The sequence below is a fragment of the Miscanthus floridulus genome, chromosome 19 (genome assembly GCF_019320115.1).
Source record: "Miscanthus floridulus cultivar M001 chromosome 19, ASM1932011v1, whole genome shotgun sequence".
NCBI lineage: Eukaryota > Viridiplantae > Streptophyta > Magnoliopsida > Poales > Poaceae > Miscanthus > Miscanthus floridulus.
Genome location: NC_089598.1, coordinates 93,880,771 through 93,887,518, shown reverse-complemented (window position 1 = coordinate 93,887,518; position 6,748 = coordinate 93,880,771). Strand labels below are relative to the sequence as shown.

The window sequence follows — 6,748 nt, the reverse complement described above, 5'->3', positions numbered from 1 at the left end:
GTAGGACAACAAACACTTCTTCTGAAATTCTTCCGTAGCTTTGTTGATGGTATCCCTATCTTCATCAGGTAGGTCTTCATAATGTACCATAAGTATGTCGTCGTTGTTGTAAACCGGCATGACGATTGTGGTGTCCCACTGGGCGTGCCAGAAACTTGTGTCGACACAGAATTTCGTCCCGTGCCGAGGACACACACAGCAAGCCGGAAGGGTCCGCTCGATGGAGCAGATCCGCCTAGCTTCAGCGCAAGGGTGGTCGATCCTGCGCAATCCTCCCGAGACGTGCCAGTCAATTTGACCCTGCAATTGACAAGGAGAGAAAGTTTATCAGTAATCAAGGGCGAAACTTGCCGGTGTTGTCAGACAGTTCCGAATGTACGGCTGTGAGAGCCGATATGGAAGGAAATCGGCTAAATAGCCGATCCCAGTATATTCATAAGAATAAGTCAGTTAGAGTTTATGGGGTTGTAAGAAGAATCGGTTATCATTCAGAATAAATATCATTTAAACAAACATTAATCAATGACAATAAGATATCGATGATGGTCGGATTATACTGAGCCAATGATTATAAGTAACCGAACTCCTGTTTATGTAAAGAAACAATTCAACACCGCTCAACCATCTAATAAAGATAAATCTAATGAACATGTTCGATCTCATCTATCGCTATGACCAGTGGGGCATAAGGCAGAATCATGCAGGCGTAGAAACAACAATAGACTCGATGACCCTAACTCATTACTAATATCAGTGGGGCATGAGACAGAATCATGCAGGCCGTAATACAATAACAAGATCATGGGGCTAACATATCTTTCAACTTATCTCTACTTCAATGGTCTCGTAATGTGATCTGTTCGTGAGAGCGCTCGATATCGGCTAAACAGCCGATTCAGGCATAGCGCACAGTTAAGATCATGCATTCTCAGGAACGGATCTATCAACTAACGATCCCCACTCCACGGTGCTAACAGTGGGGTGAGAGGCAGAATCCCACAAGCCGTGATAACGGGCCATGGAACGTTTCTCGCTAACCAATAGATCTACTCAAGATCGAACATGTCTTACCGCACACTATGCACGATTAAGATTGATATAAAACAGCCGATAAAAACATAACTCATCGTTTAAGATGTAGATTAGATCAGTTTAAGATTAGCAAACGATGGGTTAAATAAGACATAAGACCGATCCAGATCAATCTCAATCGGACAAAGTGATATTGTTGTAATTAGATAAACAATAAAAGCAATAAGCAATATCGGTAACTTAATGAATCTACCAAAGACTGCCATTCAAAAGTAGAGCCGATAACTTGATCTCGATCTACTTAAAGCAGTGGGGTGTGAGGCAGAATCACACATGCCATACTTGAATTAGGCAAGAATCGATAACTAGCCTATACCAGAGTCGCAGTAGGGGTCGACCGGATCGATAAAGCCATACGAACAGAGGTATAAACCATGACGGTACTTACAGACAAGCAGTGGAGGTCGACCGGATCGATGCAGCCGTACTCGCTGAAGAACTCGCCGAGATCTACTCCACTCCTACTCCTAAGGGGTGGGCGAAGCCGAAAAAAGTAAATTGACTTGTATTTGATTGATTGGTTGTTTCTTACAATAGCCGGGGTTTGATATTTATACCTGGAGTCTAAACATGAATTCTGCTCGAACACGATTTGTTACAATCTTTGGCATTAAAACATTCCTAATTTAAGATAACTTGGAGTCTAATTTTCCCTTTTTGTAGAGTCCAGCATGCCTCGTCCCAGCGCCGCTCATAGCTTCTGTCGTTATCCGCTGGCACTATCTGAAGAAAACCGATTCTAGTGCTGTATCAGAATCAGCTGTTTTCGATCTACACGCAATTGATTCCTTGCTGACATGGTTTTGGGAGCTTTCGAGCCTCTGAAATTCCTCTTCCAAATTCTGGTGTAAACAGAGAAGAATTCCCAAATTCAATTTAGCAATCAAACGGAGCATGTTTTTTTTCCCGATGAAGAAACTTTGCCTTATAGGTCTCTTCTATAGTAGGAAATAAAATTGTATTGCAGTAACGAACAAAACCAATAGGTCTGACAGGGACACTTTACAATTCCCAAATTCAATTTCGCAATCAAGCGGAGCATGTTTTTTTCCTGGTGAACAAACTTTGCCTTATAGGTCCTGTATAGTAGGAAATAAAATTGCACTGCAGTAGCGAACAAAACCAATAGGTCTGACAGGGACACTTAAAAAAGGTAAACTATTGGCTACTGGAAAACTAACATCTATGTTTTCTTTTAAAAAAACATATATGTTTTGGACGACACACACAAATAGCCTTTCCTCAAAAATGAGTTTGTAGAACAAAAATGACAAAACATGATTTCCCCCAGTTGCACAATAATAGGAAATCTATGAGCTCTATATATATACCAGTTAAACTCACTGGGGCTTTGGTGTAGGACACAACAAATTGGTAGAACAAAAAAATACAGGTCACTGGATAATTTTAGGGTCAAATCTTGCAGGAAACTAACAACAGGTATTGGTATATTTGGTCAACAAATCTCGGAGGGAAGCAAACATTAAGAAATCATCACTCACATTTGTAAGCACCTGAAACCCTTGTGAAGCACAGGGATGGTTGGTAATGGTAAGCAACATGGTGATGGGCTCCCAATCATAATCATAACCCTAGCATAGGAAGCCACACAAATTTTTGGAGATAGAGAGAGATGCTGCAGTATCACAGAATCAACAATTTCTAGAACTAAGCAGTGATGAAGTGTGGTAAATCCCATTTGAACAGTGGAGGAAAAGAAACCTAACATATGGGTTCTGAACATGAATCTTTGGGGAAAAAATAGAATACTCGGATTCAGTAACGCCTAATAATTGAAGCTCTCAATGTAGTTCGTACTCAAATGCAAGGAAACAGTCAGATCCATCTCAATTAAACTGGAAAATCCTCAAGAAAGCAGAACTTGTAAAATATGTTACCTTGAAGGTATTTCAGTGAACACATGGTGGGCGTCGTTGATGTGGACCTCCGACCGCCCTGGATGGCTGGTGCAGCGGCGTGCTGAACTGGCGGCGGGAGGAGCCGAGTGCGCAGCTAAGGTGGTCGCCGAAGAGGCCGGGGTTGTTGGTGTGCGGACGTCGAGCCGGACGAAGGTAGGGCGGAGGAGCAGGTTGGACAGAAGTCAGAAGAAGTCGCCGTGCATGGAGGTTGGGCCTTCCCCGGCGGTGCGGCTTTGGGCGGCAGGGCCGGCGGCGTGCGCGGCGTTGGGTGCAGGGCAGAGGGGGGAGCAGTGGAAGAGGGAGGCGGGCGATGGGAGCGGCGGCGGGTGGGGGACGCGTGCAGGAGGCGACGGCGCATGTGGCGGGGTTCCCTTGGAAAGGTACGTGCGAGTGCGATCCCTGGAGAGGTGTAGAAGCATCCGTGGGGCAGTGCAGGCTAGGTGCATCGACGACGTAGATAGGCAATCAGACGGCAAGGAATTGTTGGTGACGTGGCCGCGCGAGGAAGCAGTAATAAATGGTGTATACACACATAAGGGTTTATGTTAGATTTGTATCCGAATAGGTTTATATTATAAAAATATATTGCCGGATTCAGCTGAGTGCGCAAGGTTCTCTGTGTTTGAAAAATGCGTTAACACATAATCTGGTGCTTAGCACCGGACTAATTCGGTGGCTAATTTTAAGGTTTTGAACCTCTCAGCGTACCACCGGATTTAGTGTGGTAGTTTAGGCACCGGATCAATTCGCTAATCACCAAACTAATGACATTTGCAAATATAGCCGTTGGGGTCCTAGTCAGCTGACCATGGGCCTTGTGGTTGGACCTCCAAGGTCGTAGACATCAAGGTGAGGTGGGCTAGTTTTGTTCCCCCTCCTATAAAATAGGTGTGTGCTCGGTTCCGAGGATTCTCTTGGATATTTGTTGAACTCCATACATCCCTCTAGAGCTGAGAAAACCTCCTCACTCTATCTCTTGCAAACACATTTGTGAGATTGGATAGCCTGTAGTGTATGGCATTTGAGAGTTACATCTTGTGGCACTAGTTCATTGTTGAAGCTTGAGTGTTCTTGTTACTCTTGATGGTTGTCACCACCTAGACGGCTTGAAGCTTCGGTGATTGTTGAGGGGAGTTGGTGATTGCTTCGCCTCCACTCGATTGATTTGTGAGAGGTTTTGAACCTACCTCATGGAGTGCAAAGGGATACTCTATTGGATTGCTCGTGGCTAGTTGAAGTGCTCTTAGGATTGATTCTTGCAACACCCAAGCTGGGGATTCTATCTTGTAACACTAGTTAACGCGTGAATCACTCACCTTGAGCAATGGGGATTAAGTTGTCGGCAAGCAAACTGAACCTTCGGAGAAAAACCGTCGTGTTCATCTCTCTTGCTTGGTTCAGTATAAGCTCAACTCTTGTACTTACATACTTTGCATGTGCTGTGCTTGTTGCTTTTTAGCTTTCTAGTTGTAGCTCACTAGAGTAGTTTGTTGTTCTTGTTAGTAGTAGCTAGTTGGTAGTTGCTCTCTAGTTTAGTTCTCTAGTGTGGTTAGTTTAATTAGCTAGTAGGTCTTGTGTGGTGAAGTAATTTAGGATAGAAACCAACCAATTGCTACTAGAATTGTGTAGGGGCTTGCTTGATTGAACTAGAGCTAGTGCTAGTAGTGGCTATTAGGATCATATTGTGTTCTAACCACTTGCTCTAGTCTTGTGATTTTATAGTGAAATTTTTATAGGCTATTCACCTCCCTCTAGCCATCTATCTAGGTACTTTCATTAAACCGGAGGTCCACAAGTGCTTGCAATGCCTCGCTATCAGTCGCTTGATCGTTGTGCGGCTGACAAGATCGACTGAGGCCAATTAGGTGGCTGGGCGCCCCGCTAGGGCAGGCTGGTCGATGGCGCTGGAGGGCGGCGGCTGGCTGGCTGAGCCTTGGCCTGATTGGCTGTGTGAAAGCTCTAGTTTGGTTTTGGTGAATTGATGAAACCCTAAGTGCTAACCTAGTTTATCAAGCGATCATGAAATAGGTAGCACATTTCAAGTGGTGAAGCAAATGAAGATCATGACATGATGATGGTGATGCCATGGTGATGATCAAGTGCTTGGACTTGGAAAGAAGAAAGAGAAAAATAAAAAACTCAAGGCAAAGGTATAAATTGTAGGAGCTATTTTGTTTTGGTGATCAAGACACTTAGAGAGTGTGATCACATTTAGGTTCGATAGCCGTACTATTAAGAGGGGTGAAACTCATATCGGAATGCGGTTATCAAAGTGCCACTAGATGCTCTAACTCATTGCATATGCATTTAGGATATAGTGGAATGCTAACACCCTTGAAAATGTGTTGTGAAAATATGCTAGCACATGTGCACAAGGTGATACACTTGGTGATTGGCACATTTGAGCAAGGGTGAAGAAGTTAGAGGTGAAAAGGAGTTAGTCTTGCTGGTCACTGAGTGACTGGACGCTGGTCTCTGAGGGACCGGCACGTCCGGTCAAGTGTGGCAGTGTAGACGCCAGCGTCAGTCATCAACCGGACGCTGGGTCTTGGACTGACCGGACGCTAAGGTCCAGCGTCCGGTCCTGTTGTCGGGCAGCACAGAAGAAAGTCACTGTGAGACCGGACGCTGGCAGGGTCCGGTCAAGCATGACCGGATGCGTCCGGTCAAAGAAATTCGTTTCTGGAACCTTACTGGAAATGACCGGACGCTGAAGGCTGAGCGTCCGATCAGTTTGTGCACTGAGTCCGATCAGCTGATGACCGTTGAAATCTAACAAATAGTATTTGAAGCAGGGGACATGTGGCGTGTATCACGTGACCAGACGTTGAGGGCCAGCGTCCAGTCGATCAGACCGGAGCGTCCTGTCACCCCACGCTGTGCTCAGTGAAGGGGTACAATGGCTCTATTTCGTGGGAGCTTCTATTTAAGCCCCATAGCCGGCTCAAGCTCATTCTCTTGGCCATTTGCATTGACATAGCAACCTTGTGAGCTTAGCCAAAGCCCCACTCATCTTCATCATTGATTCATCATCTTTGTGAGATTGTGAGAGAATCCAAGTGCATTGCTTGAGTGTTTGCATCTAGAGGCACTTGGTGTTCGTGTTTCACTACGGGATTCACTTGTTACTCTTGGTGGTTACCGCTACCTAGATGGCTTAGAGCAGCGAGGATCGTCGACCAGAGGGTGGTGATTGTCTCTGGCTCTGATCGTGGTGATTATGAGGGGTTCTTGACCTTTCCCCAGCGGAGAGCTAAAAGGTACTCTAGTGGATTGCTCGTGGCTTGTGTGATCCTCATCTTGTGTTGGTTGTGTGGCACCCTATTGAGGGTTTGGCATGTGAAGCCAATTAGCGCGTGAACCTCCAAGTGAGTGTATCGCCACAACGAGGACTAGCTTACCGGCAAGCAAGTGAACCTCGGTAAAAAATCATTGTGTTCATCATTGATTCCGAGGTGATTGGTCTTCATTGTTATTCATCCTTGTGATTGATTGGTTCCTTCATCTACACGGCGGTATAACTATCTTGCTTACTCTCTTTACCTTACCGCAAACTAGTTGTCAAGCTCTTTAGTGTAGCTAGTTGTGAGAGCTTAATTGATTGGTTGGTGTGGCTCTTTAGTTAGCTTTTGAGAGCACACTAACTTAGGGTAGTGTCTTCGCTATTGTGTGGATAGACATTATCTAAACTAGAATTGTGGTAGGTGGCTTGCATTTTGGGTAGGCTAGCGCAACAC

The 6,748-nt window shown here is 45.1% G+C and overlaps 1 long non-coding RNA gene across 1 annotated transcript; it reads right to left on the bottom strand.

Moving 5' to 3' along the window:
- Positions 1-1,582: 1,582 nt before the first annotated feature.
- LOC136529288 (uncharacterized) lies at positions 1,583-3,396 on the bottom strand. The gene is made up of 2 exons (XR_010777250.1): positions 2,991-3,396; positions 1,583-1,934 (listed from the first exon to the last, which is right to left on the bottom strand). It is a non-coding gene; the product is annotated as an uncharacterized lncRNA (long non-coding RNA).
- Positions 3,397-6,748: the final 3,352 nt, after the last annotated feature.